Source organism: Stegodyphus dumicola, chromosome 4 (assembly GCF_044657685.1).
Source record: "Stegodyphus dumicola isolate Sdum_Otavi_A_Nest chromosome 4, ASM4465768v1".
NCBI classification, from domain to species: domain Eukaryota; kingdom Metazoa; phylum Arthropoda; class Arachnida; order Araneae; family Eresidae; genus Stegodyphus; species Stegodyphus dumicola.
The window spans coordinates 165,063,386-165,084,848 of record NC_140771.1 but is presented as its reverse complement, the minus strand read 5'-3'; the positions used below and the strand labels follow the sequence as shown (position 1 = coordinate 165,084,848).

The following is a 21,463-nucleotide window of genomic DNA, read 5'->3' as shown; positions in this document are numbered from 1 at the left end:
TTCCGTTGATGAACGGCTTGCAGGAACGATTTAAATTCATGAGTTTCACTGTGCTGTCGCATAAGTGACTGCACTCTTCCGCATTAAAGTTGTACGGATACTATTATTTTGCACTAGCGGAAGTACCCGATGCCAGTTAAGTTAGATTAAGAGTAATATATCTAATAACAGAGACAACGATCCTTCTCTAATAACGATGCAAAAAACAAGATTCATAGTCAAACATTTTTCAGTCTTATACGATATGGACCCACATAAAAAATTTCGACAGAAAAATTCTCTCTCATTAATTCTCTCTCATTATATCAACAACAGTGGCATGCAGGTTTTAATGATTTTCGTCTTTCTAATGAAATGGTCGTAAAAGCTCAAGTTCCATCCAATATTTCACCTATATTCAATTTTAGTCGATTAAATGTGGCAAAAAATTGATCATAATTGATCAGAAATCAATAAAGCGAACAAACAAACACTCAAACAGACCGTCTTCTTTATATATATAGATTTTGTATAAGTTACAAATTTTTGATTAACAAACTCTACGATTTGAAAACGAGCAGTAGCAACACTTTTGGAAATAAATATTTTTATATCCAACTCGCAAGATTGTTGCCACTCGGAAAAATGAGTCCGAAAATTAGCATTTTCAGGTTTTTTAGTTAATATCTCGGCTAATTAAAGTCGTACGAAGATGGGAACAGTCTAAATGGCTTCCCACGAATTCTTGCAATGGGGAATAATGTATTTATCTGAGAAAAATAAGGTAAAGATTTGCTATGTGTTTGATTTTAAGAAAATTATTGTATATAAGATAAATGAATGTATGATAATTATTGCATAGAAAGCATCTACTGGGATACACAGTAATCCTCATGTGTGAAACATCAAAATAATAAATGCATGTAAATGAAAATAATAAAAAGTGCACATTTTTGGTTTATAATGTCGACAATATATTTTTTGTCAGTATTATTGAAAACATGTATGAGGAATTTCTATGACGTTCTATCAAGGAATGTAAATACTGAAAATATTAGTGAATCTGAAACATTAAAAGAAAACTGAAATATAAAATTTAACTAAATATATGTATGTGTATAAATATTCTAAAAATAGTAAATTATTAGTTAAATTTATTTATTATTTATTGTGAATTTTCATTGTAAAATTTTATTTAATTTAAAACTTAGAAATTTTTTATTAACAAACATTTGAAAGCGAGCAGTGGCAATACTTCTCGAAATAAAGCATATTTTTATCTCCAGCGTGCAAGACTGTTGCCACTCGGTAAAATGAGAGCTAAAATTAGCGTTTTAAGCGTTTTCAATTAATATCTCTGATTTTAGCTTACTTTTTTTGGAAAAAGTGAATGTCGACCTTTTCCAGGACACAGGAAAGAATTGCAGAAAGTTTGGTGACGATAGTTGTAGTAATGACTGAGTTATCAACGAACAAACACACATACATTTTTCTTAATATATATAGATTAACCAGTTATTTATAATTTCAATCTGTACTATCACTTCTCTATTCCGTTTCCTTACCAGAATGCAAATCAGTTTGAAAGTGCTTAAGCTGAAATTTTTGGATAGTTAGACAGAGTGTATTTCTGTCTCTTGAATCAAATTACTAGGTCCCGCCAGATCTGATAAGACTGAAATTATTCGGCTGTGCGTTATAGCTGTCCTCATTTAAATTGTACGTCGGTGAGAAGTTCTGAGTCAACTTATATTTAATTTAAATTGTGTAGTCTTTGACAACTAGTTTAAGTTTTAAATTCAATTTAACTGTTACGTAAGTTACACCGTCAAAAGTCATTATTGATCTTGTCAAGCACGAGAAGAACGTTCTAAGTTCATGTTCGCATTTCTAAAAGAGTTTACTTTAACCTTCTTAAGTCTCTGTCGTTAACTTCAGACACAGCGATAATTCACTGCAAGTCTGTTAGGAGTTTAATACTAATTAAATACTAATTAAGATTAAATATTTAGTACTAGTTTATGCTATCAAAGCAAGTCAAAGTCTATAAAATCGAGTCCTGATTTTACTGTTTTAAAATGTTAGACCATGGGCTATAGGGGGGAATTTTTCCTTAGGTGGAAATTTCATGTTAGATTAGGGGTTCTAGAGGAGAATTTACTCTCAGAACGCAAAAGGTTTTACCCGGCCTTTTTACTTTTTTCCTCAGGTGAGAATTTCATAATTTCAAGGGGCCAATGTGGTCAGCCTTTTAATTACCTCTTAAGGATTTAGTTTACTTTATGAATATAAAAAACTACTTTCATTCAAATTTTGTATTGACTTTCCATCCTTTTCTTATTTAATTAAAAATACATTAATAATAATCTAAATTGAAATAAATGTATATGTGTTTCTCGAAGTTTGGAAAGGGGGAAGGAATGATGTTCTAACAATGATGAAAGAGGTCCATTGAGCAAGAAAGGCCGAAAACCTTTCTGTTAGTTGCACAAGTCGAAAAAATAGCTAGAAATTACAAGTTAAAAAATCATATACAAAATCTGAAACTGCGGAAGCTTATCACTGGATGCCTTGCCTTAATTCGTTTTTTAACGCGTCGTCGAAAAGCGGAGGTGAAGCTATAATAAAATGTTTAGGAAGAGTGGCATTCCAAATACAATGGGCAGTACATAATATATTATGATGATTTTTTTATTTCCAGTTCTTATTTCATCATAATATACTAAAAAGCCCGGCGGTCATATGAAATGACCGCTGTTTTAGATATTATAAATTATAATTAAAATAATTTGTGCAAAGGTGTCTGCTAATTCAAACTGAATTACCCAGGGCAGGCGGCGAGAACGCCCCTTTGCTTATTGCCCCACGGGGTTTCCCCCTTCTACTTGCTTAATTGCTTAAAGTAGAGTGCAATGAAGGAAATCATTGGCGGTACATTTCTTAAGAGCGACCGCTAGCTCAATCAATAAAGGTGATTTAAATAATAAAATGTTAATTCACGTGTCAAAGATCTCTTTGTACATAGCATTTCTTGTGTAGATCTTTCCATCCAAGGCGAGTTTAAAAATCAATTATTTTAATTTTACGTCCGTTCTTTCACAAACTCTTGAACAAGCAACATAAAGTTGACCGTGTTCAAATGCAGGCTCAGGTAAAAAAATGCCAACACGCTTGAGCGTTTGGCCCTGAGACTTAGTGATGGTCATACCAAAGGCAAGTTTTACAGGAAATTGTCTACGTCTCAACTGAAACGGCAACCCTGTGCCGTGGCAACTTCATCCCATTGGCTAATACATTTACGCAAGCAACCAATAAAGTATCAACGACAAACAGACACTTAAGCCGCATATATACGAGGGTTGGAGCAAAAGTCATGGCAATTATTTTTTTCTTGTAGATATGTGAACGGATCACAAAACATATATGTGTCGTGTGGAAGTTCTGCAGGCATAGTGTGTATGCAGAACAGATGGCTTTGTGATAGCGAGGGCTCTGAAATCAGTCAGTTGGTGACTGCCGTGCGAGATGGTGGTAACACTTGTTGAGCAGCGCGCTTACATCAAAATAGCCGTTCTATGAGGAAAAAATGCAATGGAATGTCACAGTAAATTAGTAGAAGCCCTTGGGAATAATGCCCTACCATATTGTACAGTAGCACGGTGGGTAGGAACGTTTCAACAAGGACGTGTGTCAACCAGTGGTGAGCAACGTTCGGGACGACCGGTGAGTGTGCGGACCGAATTGGCACGTGCCGCCATCGAGCACCTCATGGATGAAAACAGACGATGGGTATTACTAGAGAGGGTAAGTGGCATCGAGAAAAGCACTGTCCACAGGATATGGCGTAATGAGCTAGCGTCATAATCCTTCCCCAGTCAAATTGATGGTGATCGTCGCGTATGGCGTCAGGGGTGTCATTGTTTGCCACTTTGTTCCTCATGGCAAAACAGTGACCGCACAGTACTACAGGGACTTCCTGGTGCGACAGGTACGACGTGGCGTTCGGGATAAACGTCCGGATCTTGTGGACAGTGCAATAATTCTGCACGACAATGCAAGACCACATAAAGCAGAGTGTGTACGGCAGCTACTCCGACGTTGGGGATGGGAAGAATTGGAGCACCCATCGTGCTCTCCTGACCTTTCGCCCAGTGACTTTGATCTCATTCCCAAGATTAAGGAATCAATACGTGGTAGGCGGTTTGCAACACGAAAAGACATTGGTAATGATGGGCGCCAACAGATGACCCGATTCACACATGGTGCGGCAAATGCTGAAGCTGATGGTATTCAGCGCCTCCCACATCGTTGGCAGCGTGTGGTGACAGTAGCAGGGAACTACACTGAGGGTCTTTAGGCCCAGGTTTGTCATGTCAGCTTTATGTGTATTGTGTTATCATTCTTTTGCGCGGTGAAGGCTATATTGCCCTGTATACTACTGTAATAAATTCGTGTGTTACGATATTTCAGTGGTATTCATTGTCCACACATGTAGTTAAGACCTTGTTCTTTCGTCTGTATATGTCACATTTTTCAACCGGACTGGTATCCTCAAGAAAAGAAATGGTTGCCATGACTTTTGCCCCAACCTATGTATATGGGGTGAAGTAACATGATCTCCTCCGAAACGGCTGGCTCACGGGCTTAGCGAAGAACACCGTTGGATTCCGCAAGTCCGTGGCATGCCAATTTGACCTTTCGCGTCTTCGTGGGACTTTAATGAGCCGAGATATTAATTAAAAACTAATTTTCCTATGTTTTCCCGACATTTTTCATTTTTTTTCTTGGGTTTTCCCTATTAGAGGGATTTGGCTACGTGCCAAATTTTTTTTTCTCGGATATCTACGGAACGGTGCCGAGTTGTAATTCGAGACGCGTATCCTCGGATTCCAAAAAATTCATCCGAATCCATCGATACTCTTCTTATCTTCGTACAACATTAATCGGCCGAGATATTAATTAAAAACTGAGGATAGGTTCATTTTTACGTTCATTTTTTCGAGTGGCAACAATAAACTATCGGCGACAAACACTTAAGCCGCTTATATATATATATGAAGATTATGATGAAACAAAAATTGCAATTGAATAACTGGGATCCCTATTGACAAAATGGGAAATAATAAGGATGAAATTTCATAGTCAGGCAAACATGAATATAGTATACAATAAAATTTCGAAGTTTATTTTTGTTTTCTAAAGTAAAGAATTTTTTGTTTGATTTCCGAAACAAAGAATTATTTTTTGATTTTTCTGGACAATATAACGGTTATATTCCGTTCGCTTAGTTTATGATAAATATACCTTTTCTTAATCTAATAATTTGGTTTTATGAAATTATTTTGATAGTAATAATTAGAGTAGTAGTCACCTACATAATCTCTTAGTGTGTGTCTAAATTTCTATTTTGATGGACGCGCTTTTGATTTTGGTTTTGTAATTTTTTTAAATCCTTCTCTATTTTTGTTGAGTGTTTCTACATACTAATGAGTAACATTGCATTAACAACTACTGCTGCGAGGAGGGGGGTGGAGCATAATCAAAGTACTCAGATTTAAAATCACACAAACATTGAAATGTCGCATTTTCTAGGCTAATTTAAATGGAGGTTAGATTGCAATTCGGGCTCATAGATCAATTTATACGAAAGCATGTACAATAATTATTTGAAAAATAGCTATGCATCTTTTTTCTTCTCTGACTGCTTTAGCACGAAGCTTGCAACAAACATTGCATGGCAAATTTCTGTTCTTCCTTGCCACGAAATTCGCATAATTAAAACAACAACACTTTTTGTTAGGTGCTAATAAAGTTAACATAATGTAAAATTTCCGACATTTTTAATTATCTTAATGAAAAAAAAAATAAATACATGCAGGATCATAATACACAAGTGTTTCCCCCACTCTACAACGAAGTGACAAAAGTCATGGGATACCTCCTAATATTTTGTCGGTCCTCCTTTTGCCCGGCGAAGTGCAGCAACTCGACGTGGCATGGACTCAACAAGTCGTTGGAAGTCCCCTGCAGGAATATTGAGCCATGCTGCCTCTATAGACGTCCATAATTGTGAAAGTGTTGACGGTGCAGGGTTTTGGGCACGAACTGACCTCTCGATGATGTCCCATAAATATTCGATGGGATTCATGTCGGGCGATCTAGGCGGCCAGATCATTCGCTGGAATTGTCCAGAAAGTTCTTCTAACCAATCGCGAACAATTGTGGCCCGGTGACATGGCGCATTGTCATCCATAAAAATCCCATCGTTATTTGAGTACGGGAAGTCCGTGAATGGCTGTAAGTGATCTCCAAGTAGCTGAAGGTATCCATTTCCAGTCAATGAGCGGTTCAGTTGCACCAGAGGACCGAGTCCATGCCATGTAAAAACAGCCCAGACCATTATGGAACCACCGCTAGCTTGAACAGTGCCTTGTTGACAACTTGGGTCCATGGCTTCGTGGGGTCTGTGCCACACTCGAACCCTACCATCAGCTCTTACCAACTGAAATCGTGACTCATCTGACCAAGCCACGGTTTTCCATTCGTTTTGGGATCAACCGATATGCTCACGAGCCCACGAGAGTCGCTGCAGGCGATGTCGTGCTGTCAGTAAAGGAACTCGGCCTTCTGCTGGCATAGCCCAAGGAAGACAAATTTCGCCGCACTGTCCTATCGGACACGTCCCTCGTACGTCCCACATTGATTTCTGCGGTTATTTGACGCAGTGCTGCTTGTTTGTGAACATTGACAACTCTACGCAGACGTCGCTGGTCTCGTCGTTAAGTGCAGGTGGTCGGCCACTGCGCTGTCCATGGTGGGATGTTATGCCTGAAATTAGATACTCTCGGCACACTTTTGACACTGTGGATCTTGGAATGTTGAATTCCATAACGATATCCGAAATGGAATGACCCATGCGTCTAGCTCCAACTACCATTCCGCGTTCAAAGTCTGTTAATTCTCGTCGTGCGGCCATAATCACGTCAAAGCCTCTTCACATGAATAACTTGAACACAAATGGAAGCTCTGCCAAAGCACTTCGCATTTATACATTTTCTACGCGATACTACTGCCATCTGTATATTTGCATATTGCTATCCCATTACTTTTGTCACTTCAGTGTAAATATGTACAGTGTACGCAAAAGTTCTTACCCGGCCTTTTTACAATTGTTCGTCGTAGATATAAAATTCCACATCCAAAAATGTCTTAAATGACAGAAATATTCATTCTTTCCTAATTTTTAGTTAAAAAAATAGTTTTTTTTTTTTTTTTTTCAAATTAAGAAATATAACATTTTGTATGTTCTCCCGATCCCTGTATATATTTAGAGCTTTGTTTTCATTATAAAATATAAAACAGAAAAGAGTGACTCTCGAAAGACAAAAAGTTCATTGATCTACGAGTACAAATCTACACATTCAGTTGTAGATTTATAGATCATATTCAGGGGTCGCCTACAAATTGAAGAGAAAATATTTAAAGGAAACTAAAAATAAAAGATCAATTTTGGATCAATTTAGCAATGCACCTTTTTTGTAAATTATCATAAAATATTGATAAGTATAAATTTTCCGAGAAATAGATCTTATTCACAGAATCTAATAGAATTAACTTTCTATAAGACACAGGAAGGCTTTGGTACACAAACCATTCGCAACATTATTTCCATCATTTCTAATTTAAAGAATATTTAAAATATTATTAGTGGCTTATGATGCTAAGGTAATAAAACTTTACGTGAATATAAATAACGTATTTTTAGGGCATGAAAACTCGCAAATTTCTTGTAAGAAAATTCCTTCGGGATACCATTTGTAATAAATGCCATTATAAATTAATGAATGTTACATGCTAGTAGATTACAAAAGAATGTCACTAAACGGCATTTAAGGGGAAAAAATCAACCTCTAATTAATTTATTAATCTGACCCTAAAAAAAAAAAAAAAAAAAAAAAAAAAAAAAAAGTGGAAAATGAAACCAAATATCCCAAATTTTGAAATTAGATAGCTCGCTCAATTTTTGTTGCGAGTTTTAAGTTGATGTCATTTTTGTTTTTGAATCATTCTTTTTGCTTCTTTGTACGAAGTAAAAAGGAAGTATTGTAATCGCGAAAAGATTCAGGCAGCATATTTCAACGAAAATATCCATTTTGACCGCTATCGAATGCATTTTAACGATGTTTTTGAGTGATATCTGTACGTAAGGACAGAATAAAAGACTCGTTTCCTCCAAAAAAAATTATAAAACTGCTTTAAAATGAATTCTGAAGAGAATTTTTCGTGGCGTCTATACGAACGTATGTACGTATCTCACATAACTCATAAACGAGTAGCCTCAAAACGTTGAAGTTTTGTATATAGGACTGCTATAACATGTAGATGTGCACCTCGTATTTTGGTTGCAATCGGCCGCGCCAAACGTATATAAATATATTTATATATATATCCCCTCTGCTACCCGGCTGAGTGATCTCAGTTTCTTTAGTCTTATATGTTTGTAAATTGTACATTTTTTTGCTTTAAAAATGATTGAATTATGTTGTTTGTATCTTCCGGTTAAGGTTTTTATGCCTTTAGTAAATCTGTAGGCAGTGGTTTTAGAATTATCAACAATTTTAAAGTTGTTTAAGTGCCGCTAAGCCGTTTTTTTTTATGACGGCCATTGATTGTTTACATTTGAAACAGCAGGATAGTGGATTTGTTGTTGCCAATCTAGAGAAACTTAGCTTCGCAACAACAAAGATAATGCCTTCATTTATTATTGCGAATTAAATCATGCTTAATCCTTTCTAGAATTTTTTCGAGGAAATAAGTGTTTAAGATTTACTTCGTAATTTTTAATTCATATATTTTGAGCTTTTATGTATTTTTGCCTTGCCGCGAAGTGAGAACGGAATTAATTGAATGAGAAGTACTCAATCGTCTGTGAAAAACTGTTTCTTTTTTGTTTTGTTTGCTTAATTTCTTTTATACATCGTTCTAGCTTTATTATAGTATTTGAATAGAACATGGGGCAACAATTTGATAATTCTTTAAATGATATAAATTTCGCGCATTCTGAATTATAATATGAACAAAATATAATATTGTTAAGTGAACCTAGCGCCAGAGTGTCGCTATGGTAAACAAATAGAGTGAATTTTAAAGAATGCATTTATTCTATTGTGGTTTATGCGGTGTCGGCGAAGTAGAATTAATTCAAACCAATAAGTTTAAATGAAATGCAAGAAAAAATGCGTATAATTTAATATACCGCACAAGGAAGTCATGTGGTGTACACATCAGATTTTTTTTTTTTTTTTTTTTTTCATGATGAGTATGGAAGTGTTATAGTACTTTCCTAAGCATGCTCCTGAGGGGCGTTTAAAAGTTAGATTTCGTAGTTTCTATGAAATTAATTAAAAAAATTTTTTAAATGTGAAACGTAAAAAATATTTGCGTCAATTAAAACACTTTTTGTAACTAGAAATATATATATGTACAACCAACCCGGTTGCGAAAATAAAAGCAGGATAAGGACTTTTATGGACACAGTGTATATTACTGCGTCACTTAAGCTTTCCGTAACTCTTAATTCATCATTTATTCTATAGCTAACCTCGCTCTCTACATGCAAGGTAGCCAGCAAGCGGAAAAACAAAACGAACCTTCAGCGGATGCGACCTCAATAATCCAGTGCTTTCATTCAGTCACGTTAAGGAAAAAAGAAATCAAATTAATGAGAGAAACGTGACGATGCGCAGCCAACAGACGGACATTCTTGCGCATCTCATTTTATACTCAGCCAGGCACTCGAAAAATATCCAGTATTTGGACGATAAATCGTTGATAAATCCGCATTGAATAGGGTAAAATGCGATTGAAAGAAGTGTTTTTATACAATAATCTTTTATTTAATATAGATATGATAATTAAAGGAGGAACATAACTTTTTATACAGTTTAATGGGAATAGATTAAATAATTATATTTATAGAACTCATATATCGCGTTTTATATCGCGAATAATAAAATTGTCGGGCATCCGTGATAAATTTAACACAATAATGACTTAAAGATTTGACAATGCAATTAAATTAACAGATTTTGTTTCGCACAAAGCTTTCATTATTCGCGATATAAAATTGTGGAAGAATTCTATAAATAGAATTATTAGCCCAAAAGGAATATTAGTCTCGAAACGGCATTTTGCCTTGAATTTTTATAATTGACATATTACTTTTCAAATTTTTGCTAACAAATATTATAGCCCTATATTATATTTAAAGAAATTAAATAACGAAGAATCTGCTTGAATGTATGCATGTTTCTCCCACTGGGAAGAAATGGTTGTATACCTAGAGCCATCAAATTTTGAATAATGTAGTCCTGCACCCAACACCCAAACTTGGGCACCTGGAAGCGCGAATTTCGAATTTGTTTTATTATCTATTTCATATTTTATACAACTTTAACGAATTTTTTATTAGAAACTATACGATTTCAAAGCGAGCAGTTGCAACACTGTACGGAATGAAACATTTTTATCTCCACCTCGCGAGACTGTCTAGCGGAAATTCTAAAGATATGTTGTTTTTAAATATTATTGTTGAATCGAATTTTATGTGGCGTAGTTAATTTATGCAACTTTAAAAACTACACACCAGCCTACCAACATGCATTCACGTCACAGCACATTATTAGCAGCCTAATTTTTTTTATTTCATGCGCTAACCTATGCGCACATGTCCGATTTAGCGTTCAGTTGCAGGTAAGTAATATAAAAATTTCTAATATTGGACGTAAGTTGAAAACGCTAATTGAGCATACTTTTTCAGATTATCATTTAATTTTTATGAGCTGTGTATAATTAATTATACTTCAGTTCATCAGAAAAACGGTTTAATTTATATGCTGGAGTAAAGCTTAATTCAAGATGTTTTATTTTTATTATTTGTTTTCGCCATAGATAAAAGTATGCCTAGAAAGTGTAAATATGTTTCTATTTATTGCTATGAAATATTATAATTATTTATCAGTTTAAAATCGAATTTGTACGCTGAAATGAAGTAATATATAGGTCTTCTTTCAAACGTTTGTGTTACGTCAATGAAACTTAGAGTATTAAATATGTTGCCATTTAGAGCTATGAAACATTAAAATTCTTTATCAGTTTCAATCTAATTTATATGCAGAACAAATGCAGTTTAATTTACCCATGAAATAATCTCCAAATATAAATGTTGCCATTTTTTACAGTGAAATATTAAAATCCTCTACTTTTAAGTCTACTGTGGAGGTCGGCATACTTTGCGGACTTTATTAATTCTCTTAATTTCCGCTGACAACCACCTATATCACCGTTTATTTTTTATTCTACCGTTGGCGATACCTGTTACCACTTCAACAAGTATCCAACAGAGCTGTTACGTGAACATCCATTCTTTTCTTTTATGATGCTAAATCGGCTCCAGTAACGCCCCCTACGTTATTCCGTCGCTCTAAATAAAAGAAGATAAAACAGAAATAGCGGCGGAACATTGAAGGCCTTGAAACAAATTACAAAAAACACTTGTCCATCAGAAATCTGTGGTCCTGTATTGTTAAGAGCTTGACATTGGGCAACAAAATGAAATACCTACCTATGTCCGCGGTCCGAGGTCACAAAGGATATCGAACACAACCACTCAACACTTTTGGATGATTGACCTAAAGTGTCAAACGATTTCGTCACGGATCAGCGAATCTTTTGCGGTAGGCGTCATAATGCAATATCCTTTCAAACGATTTTGAGCAATCATAGCTCCGAAATTATTTTGTGAGTTAATGGTTTTTTACTGATGCTGTAGCAGACGCAGAATCATTTGGTATGGAATGTTTTCAGACAGATGTACGAAATGAGGCGGCGTACAAAGGTTAGTGTTATAAGGTTGTCGGTTAGTAGTAACAGAGCTATAAAAAGTTTTCAATATTTGAACACTACTTTTTTGCTTTTATATTTTCTTATGCTTATATTTCTCTAATGCAGAATTCTAGGTATCTAGATTACTTGAGATCACAACTTCCGGCTACTTCGAAAATTCGGATAATTAGATTTATATTTTATTCGTGTGATTAGGCAAACCGTTTTTGTTTCAAGTAAAAAAAAGAAAGAAATTAAATGAATTTTTATTCAAGTAAACCACAAACTAAAAACATACACGGTTTTTTTCATTTTTTCCATTGCTCTAAAATTAAATGGACAAATTATTTTTTATTTGCTTTAAAAGTGAAGGCATGAAATAATTTTCTTCACTCAAATGAACTAAAATATCATTTAACACCGACATAAAGCAATAAATAGATAAAATAATAAACATAACGGCATAAAACAAAGTCACGATACAAGTGGCATTAGCGGAGTAATGGCAAAACGATTCAGTTATTAATATATCACAAAGGTGTGCTAATAAAAACAGAACACAAAAGAGGCACACAATATGCGGATTTGGTGTATTAGTAAAAACAGAAAATGCCGCCTATTTGCCTATTGCAGCATTTATTGCTGCATATTGAATTTTATTATTCCAAGCCTCGTGAGCAAATGATCCAGTTAAAAAAATCTGATGTGTATACCACATGACTTCCTTGTACGGAATATTAAATTATACGCATTTTTTCCTGCATTTCATTTAACCTTTTTGAATTCTACTTCGTCGGTAGCGCATAAACCACAATAGAATAAATGCACTCTTTAAAATTCACTATATTTATTTACCATAGCGACACTCTGGCGCTAGTTTCATTTAACAGCGTTACAGTTCATTCATTTTATAACTCAGAATGCGCAAAAATTATATCATCTGAAGAATTATCTAATCGTTGTCACATGTTCTGTTCAAATACTATAATAAATCTTAAACGATATGTAAGAGAAATTAAACAAATAAAAAAGGAACAATTTTTCACAGACGATTCAGCGCCGCTTACCTAATGCTCTTGCGCTACTCGTAAACATTCTCCTCTGTCCGTGTAGACTGGTGACAATATTTGCCGCTAATACGAAACACTTATTTCCTCGAATTTCGTTAAAGATATATTTCTCATTCAATTAATTCAGTTCTGACTGCGCGGCAAGGCAAAAATGCATAAAAACTCAAAATATCTTCATTAAAAAATGAAAGATATAGAAAACCCTAAAACACCAAATACAGTTAACACAATTAAAATTCTAGAGTTTCTGCGCAAAAACAAGCAATTCGGCCAGTAGGCAAAAAGGAAGATTTTTTGGTGCACAAAATTAAATATTTCCTTTTGGTCCCCAAAAAAGACAAAGGAAAAAAGACACTGAAGGCGTACAAACTGACTTAATTTGTTGTGGACACTACTCTGAGTCAATATATGAGATAATTTAATAACTTAAATGTTAATTCCAAAATGGATTAAACATGATTCAGTTCGCAACAATAAGAGAAGGCGTTATCTTTCTTATTGCAGAGCTTAATTTTTCTAGATTGGCAACAAAACCACTATTGCGCTAAGTTTGAAATGTAAGCAAAGGTGGCTGCTATGGTAAACGAAAATTAGGCTTAGCCGTATTTAAACAACTTCTAAATTTTTGGTAATTCTACAAATATTGCATGCAGGTTAACTAAAGACATAAATACCTTAACCAGAAGACGAGAACAACATAGTTCAAACATTTTTAAAGCAAAAAAGTGCACAATTTACCAACATATAAGAATAAAAATAACTGAGCTCAAGGAGCTCAGTTACAGAGTGGGTATATGTATCTTTAATTACTTTTGGTGCTGCCGACATTGTACAAGGAAGTAAAAAGGAAAAAAAAGAGAGAGAGAGAGAGAGACAGAAGGAAAAAATAAATAGAAAAACCTGAAATATTTCTGATTTTAACGGTCAGCCACGCAAAAAGGGCTTCTTAAGGTTTTTTACGCTATCGCTGAGCTTGCAGCCTACCAGTTTGCTCTTGCACTTCCATTTGCTAACCCTTTTCTTTTTCGTTTTTTAGCTTTATATTCAAGCATCGTTTTCTTCGTACTTATGCCACATGCATTTCAACAACAACGGTACAAAATGTTAAAAAGCTATATAGCAATACGCGTTTAGAGTTCTCAACGCAGTTTTAAGTGTTGGCATAAATTTTTAAATCTTTTTCAGTCTTTTTTAAGTTCATCATGTCAATATTCAATTTTCTTAGTAGGATAGCTAAAAAAAATTGTTTGTCTTTTTATTATTAAAATTTTGATGTTAACTTTATTAAATAATACGTTCAACGCACTTACGCAGTATAAAACTCGGCAGAAAAAATTTAAAATATTTAAAAACAGCATATCCTTAAAATTTTCAATAGTTAGTATCGAAATAGATAGTATTTTCGATAGTATAGGTAGTATTTTCTGGTAGTTCGATAGTTTTCGATAATTAGTATAATATCCTTAGAATTTTGGATAGTGGAGTGATAGAGCTTGCCATATATATTTTTATATTCGCTATGTTATTTCATTAAATCTAGCTCCACACGCATTTGGGCGTCTAAAATAATTATCATAAATAAGAAAAAGTACATAATGATTTTAATGAGTTCAGCTAATGCAATTTCATAAAATTATTGAATATTTCTAATTAGACATCTCATTTTAACACATGTTTATTTAAATCAATGACATTAAAAATAGAAAAAAATATTCTTAAGAACCATGTTTATTGGTTTTAAATCTTTTACTTTCTTACTCAATAACCTCGCAGATTAAATTCAAAAATATCTTAGGCTTTACTAAATGGCAACACCCTGGCGTTTAAAAGATATAAGAATTTTATTTTCGGCAGCGACAACACATTGCTTTTATACAGCCAAGTTTGTTAACTAAAATTGAAATATCAATATCTTACATTTTTCCAAATGGCAACAGTCTCGCCCAGTGGAGATAAATTTTTTTTTTTATTTCGAACAGTGTTGCCACTACTCGCTTTCAAATCATCGAATCTGTTAATCAAAAATTCATTAAGGTTTTACAAAATTTGAAATTAATTCGAAATTCAAAATTCGGGCTTCTATGTGCACATGGTCAGGTGGAGGACTACATTATTCGAAATTTAATGGCTCTAAGTAGCGTCGTTTTATCACACTGCGAGGAATATACATGCAGATTCTTCATTACTTAATTTATTTAAAAATAATACAGGACAATAACATTTGGTGGAAAAAATTTAAAAAGTGATACGCCGTTTAAAAGGAATTAACGCAAAATCCTATTTCGAGATTAATAGCCCCTTTTGGATTAATATCCCCTTTTGGATTAAAAAAAAACACTATAATGGTGTTAATTTAGAGTGGATGGGATTTGGATTTGTTAGATTACGGCAAAGCACACTAGACCTATTGGACTTCTAAAAGAAACTGTTATCTATTCATACTGGATATATAGCGAAAAACGCGAAATCACCCTTGCAGCGCGCTCGCTTATTGAAATTTGAAGCAAAAGCAAACTTTTAGTGTTTAGCTTGTCTAATACTTTCGGCATTGGTGTTAATTAAAGATGGCTGATTTCTTTTCTTACAATTCGGTATTACTATTTTGAAAACTTATTTCAAATATTCTTTTTTATATTGTTTATCTTGGACTACATTGTTATTAAATTAATACCAATCTTAACTATACAAATACTCTAAAAATAGTAGTCCTTAAATTTCTTTCAAACTGCCATGTGAATACAAAGGTACATTGCAATTTTTGGATCTTTTCTGTTTTAAGACAGCAGACACCGAACAATTTTTTCCGGAAAAGTACGAAGGATTTTTATGCGGTAACTTAATACTTTTAGACTAACAACATACGTTCATAATCAGCCTATTTCGACTGAGGGAAGTTTTTATAAACATTAGTGTTAAATTAGTTAATTCAATAAACAAGAACAAAATAAAATTACATAACTTTATAATTTTTTTTTATTGAGAATACTTTGAAAACAAGAACATTGTTATAAAAGATAAATAGAAAAATCAAAGTTGCAATAGTATCCAACAGACAGAGTTTAAACTTCAGTAGAGGATACCGCAGCTGGGCTCCTGAATATCTTAGTTTTTGAGAAAAACCATAATTTTAGTTGATCCCATCGAAGTCTTAAGTAAGATCACTTCGGGACTTCTTTTATGTAACTGAACCATAGCTTAATTCTTTTGGTATCACGTGCAAACCTTTCGAAACATTGTAACTAAAACCGGGGACAAAAATTTCTACTTAAAGGCAAGTTTACATTTCTCCGAGTGACTTGCGGCGAGCCCATCACTACGGCGTCTCGAACAGAGGGAACGGAGCTGTAATCTGATAGATTCTTTACACCAATTAGAGCGGACTGACAACTCGCCTCCGTTTGTTTACAAAATGGATACCGACGTGGCAGTTGAAGTTTGTGAAGCAGTTTCCAACGAATTAATTTGTGTTCTCTGAAAAAAAAAAAAGTAAAGGATATGGGCATGTGATTGCGTAGCTCGCCGTGATGAATTAAGAGCAATAAATCAACCTTTAAATGAACTTCGGGGAGAGGATATCCAAAGTTACAAAATCTTCATCAGAATGGGTGAGGGTCAGTTTGAAACTTTATTGGAGATGGTCATTCCCCTAATTCAGGGGGCGAAATGCATCCTTTCGAGATACTGTTCCATCAAAATTAAAACTGCATGTTTCTAGCAACGGGTGACTACTACAGTTATCTGCAGCATTTATTTCGAGTGCCAAAATGCACAATCAGCATATACGCTCAAATTTTAACATGGTAATAATATCCTCACAAGCCTTCTGTCGGTGATTTTTATCTTAATACTTCCGATTGATTGTTTCTAAATAAAATCTAATTTTTGTTCTAATAAAAAGGAACGTCTGTAAATCATATTTCAAAATTTTCGGTTATATTTTATTCGGTGTAATTGCCCATAATTAAAAACTAGATTTCCGAAATTTAAATCAACAAAATTAAATGCTTGCTCTTTCATTTATTTTTTAATTAAAAACTATTTTATTGGATAGTTGAATAACATAAAATTTAATTGTTTTTTTATTAAAGAAAATTCAGAAATAAATATGGTTAAAATAAATATTTTGAATCCGATATTCTGATTTAATTTTCTTCTGTTTTTTCTAAAATATCAAAATCCTAAATTCGTTCTGATCTAGCTATTTCCACGTTATATTTAGGTATTAGTAAACAATGGTTGTAATATTCAGACAGTGAAGTATTCCATAATACTTCACACGATACATATGCATTGATTATCGCTCCATCTCGGCATTTTCGACATGATAGAAAAATTGGGCACAACATTACTCGGAGTTTACTGCCGAGTTACTGTTATATTTTCAACTAGTTCGAAGCATAAACGGAATCGCTGACTCATCACCCCTACGTTTCTATTCAGGCGAAGTGAGCGTATACATTGTCAAAGAAATCTTAGCGAGAGGCTCGCTACAACTCGGAGAAATGTAAACTGACCTTTGTTCAGAACTTTACATTTGTTCTCAGCCTACAGATTCACCGTCGGTGTTGGGGGAATTTCTTCACTTGTCACATTCTGCTTGACAGCTAGAATTATATCGACAGGGTATTCCGGTCAGAAAGTGTTGGACACATCTTTCTTTGCTTTCATACCTGTGCATCCTCCACTAAAATTTCCTTCATAGTTTATAATGTTTCTAGCATTCTTTCAATTCTCATAAATGACACTTTAATCTTCTCACCGTTTTTCATTGGTGTACCAGAAAAAAATGGTCTTTGTTTCTATCACGCATTGAAATAGTACATTATATTGCGTATTTAAGGCATAAAAGGGGTATTATTATTATTATATCATTTAGTTCCGTAATTTATTAAATTTTTATTTCTCTTTTAATGTTTTCAAAAATTTTAATTATTTAATTATGAATTATTTTATTATTTATTTATTTGTTTCTCTTTCTTACCTGCCCTTCATGCTGTGCCGATACTTCTAATTTTAGAAATTAAGTCCTGCCAACAGGCAATGTTGGCGCGTAACTGTTTCTGCAGAATATTGTTTGATCCGTGTTGTCCTGACATGTGAAAAATTTTGCACTTACAATTTTTTATAAATTACTGTTTTAGTTATTAGATTGCAATATGAAATTTATGAACCGTAATTTTAATCTTTCGAAATAAAGTTCATTAAAATGCTAATCTGAGACCCTGAAAATAACGGCCAAGTGGTGAGTTAAACATTCTACGTCAGTGAAACCTTGAAAACAACGAGAACTAAGCATCCTGAAGATTGTAATTAGAAAACATTTGTTGGCAAAAGCTAACTTAATATCTTTGATTTGTGTGGCCAGATTTTAGTACAGTAATGGGATGTATATTGCCCCTTTGAAAATTTTCTTACATTTCTTCAACAACAACAACAACACTAATAATAATAATAATAAAACCAGGAGTATTGCCCAATAGTGTCCATGCGACATGGAACACTATAAATATGCCGCGAAAAGAAAGTTCTCTCGAGAGGTTGATGGTAGAGGAAGAGGGGTGGATGATCCTCAGACTCTTATCCCCGAGATACTCTCCATCAAAACTGGGGGCGAAACTCGTACTGTCACCTGTATGGCGTTCGAAGCTCTTGCCAACGACAGGCGCAATCTTACACTCTTTGCCACTATGAACTTCGTGGACTTTTCTGATATTACTATCAGACAAGTGAGATAAGTCACAACAACATGCCAAGGTTAATGGAGAAAAATTAATCAATAAAATATCTAGTTGAACCAGAAACATGCCAAAAAATTGAATTACGCTACAGAAAGCTTAGAAGCTAATAATAATAAAAATAAATTAAATTAAATTTTTAAAATTTTATTTGATAGGATAATAAGTCAAACAGAAGGAGAACATGCTAATGTAAAATTTAAAATTAGGGAAAAGAAAAAGCAACATTTAAGTCTGTCAGTTTTGAAAGAACAAGTCCTTCGACTTCAGGAGCTAAAATAGATAAATAAAGGTTGCTTTTTTGGTTAACTTTAAAGAATAATAAGTCTGTGATACAGTGTCGGATTTATGAAATTGTTGTCCAATTCCACTGAACTTTTGGTGTCTTTTTATCTTAAAGTAAAAGATCTATTTAAGATTTTTAAAAATTAATTAGTGTAACTTTTGTGAGTCACTTACAACGCAGGGCCTTTCGCAGCTGCTGCTTTGGGACCTCATTTACTCGCCATTATCTGATCACTTTTAGACGTGATTTTTCCTGTTCAAGAGAAAAATTCTCAATATTTTGCTTTTGGACAAAATAAAGTGTAAAAAAGAGTATGAAGTAAATATATGCTTCAGGAACAGTACATTCCATAATTTCATTTTAAAACTTTTGATGTTTTAATTAAACACTGCCGATGTCTTTTGTGAGACGCGGATTGTACCTACAGAAATTACAGTGTTTTGTCATAACAATGAGGTTTTATTTTTGATGTCAGGACAGAGTTTCTCTCATTTTGCCAACATACGAAACCCATAAAATTGCATTTATATTTTCTTAGAACACAACATTTCCAGAAAATTATATATTGAAAAAAGAGGCTTTGAAAATATATCAGCAATGCTCACATTTTATGCAAAAAATTCATTTTTCATAATAAATTAAATCCTTAAAAGAGTGATTGCTACTGGTTTAGGCAATAATAATAACACAACTAACAGAAAAGATATTTAGTTAATTACTTTAGCTTTTAGTTTTGCTATCCTGCGTGACATACACCCTTTTTTTGCATTTTAATTGGTGGACACCTTTCAGGTTAGGTTAAGTGAGATTATTTTAATATGGCATAACATATCGGCCAAAGAAGAAGGATGGCTTTGTGAAAGACATTTTTAAGGGAAACTGGCTCGAATTCATATCCCACATGGGAAGAAACACGAAAACCAACCATGCAGCCAACCTGTTCGCCTCGGTTTGAATCTCGGTTCAGCAGGTCCGACAGGGTTTCAATCTCGCCTAGGCATTAACCTCGGTATTTTGTGGTCTTAACCTCTCTACCACTGGTTGGGCGGAACACCTGGTGGAAGTGCATGAAAGCCAAATTCTTCGGCACAAAGTTTGAACACCATTGTTATAAGATCGTAAGGAATTTTCTCCTTCCTTCCTGCCTTTATGGTGCAGTTGAAATTGCGTCCGGCTACCTTGGAAAACCCGAAGTTTGAATCCCAGAAAGAGCATTGCTGGTTTTTTTTAAATTTCTTATTCCGTAACAAATCTAATGATTTTACAGATGGCTCCCAAACGAAAACGTGGTGCATTATAATTTGGCACCACCTGGATTTGACGAAGCGTCATCTCTCCTCAGTCGCTCTTTAAATTGAGGAGAGTCTTTCTTTCCTTACCTAGCGCCTTCGTGGTGTAATCGGAAAAAGATTACCTAAGAAGTTCTGTAGTTCAAAGGCTTCAAAGAGTACTGCTGATTTTTTCCATCTGTTACTTCGGAATAAACCTAATGACTCTGCAGGATGATGACATCAAAGCGAAATGTTCTATAACTTGTAGTTAGGAAAACGTATGCTGTTATATATGCTAATTTACATGATCAAATAACTTGAATTTTCACAGTTTGTTAATTTAAGTAATAATCTAGCTATTTTTTATTCATGTACTTTACTTCAGTTGAACATACCTTTAACTTAAAGTGTCTTCCGTTTATTTTTGGACACTTGCATTTTTCAAATTTATTTGCAAATATCACTTATTAAGTATGTGCGAAATGACTCAATTTTTCTTTCAAATACACTATCAACCCTCTTTTTTAAAATCTATTTCTTTTGAAAGAAGTTATTCAAAACGTTTTGGGTCAAAAATACAACTTGTTCCAAAAGTTTTGAAAATAACCTCAAATAAGTATTCGGACACCTTAAATAAATAGTTTATATTTAATAAATTTATGAAATAAAGGGACATCCGTATTTCTTTGGATAACTTTAGTTAAAATTCCTTTTCATGCATTTGGGCATGGATTTAATTAATTGTTTCGTGTAAGAATATTCCATGTTTCCATTGCTCTATAAGAATTGCTTTTAGTAGAGCTTGCTATCTTTTCTTCAGGTCATTCCTTACGCATTCGTTAAGATTTAAGGCCAGAGAATATGGAAGAGATTTGATAACTGTTGCATAATAATGACGAATGGACATTTATGCCTGTATGTTTAGAAACGTTCTGATAGAATTCGAACGTACTTTACATTTTAAGGCTTCCTATAGATGCTTTCATGCTTTCACTTAGAATATTTAAATTTTGACGCATCTGCAAATATAATGCTGTATGAATATGACAAATCTTTTCTTTTCATGAATTTTGAGAATATTAGGCATATTTTCTTCTTTTTCTTGTTGACGAAGAATTTTCTTCTTATTAATCGGCTGTTGTATTCATGTGCCCTAATGACTGTTATAACAGTTTTACGGTTAACTTTTACTGAAAACCGTTCTAAACCTGATGCAAAATTTACAGCACTACAATTTAA

At 33.9% G+C, this 21,463-nt stretch overlaps 1 protein-coding gene across 1 annotated transcript in view; it reads left to right on the top strand.

Moving 5' to 3' along the window:
• LOC118200198 (uncharacterized) overlaps positions 1-21,463 on the top strand; it is a 126,227-nt gene that overhangs the window by 9,490 nt on the left and 95,274 nt on the right. The gene's annotated exons all lie outside the window — the stretch shown is intronic.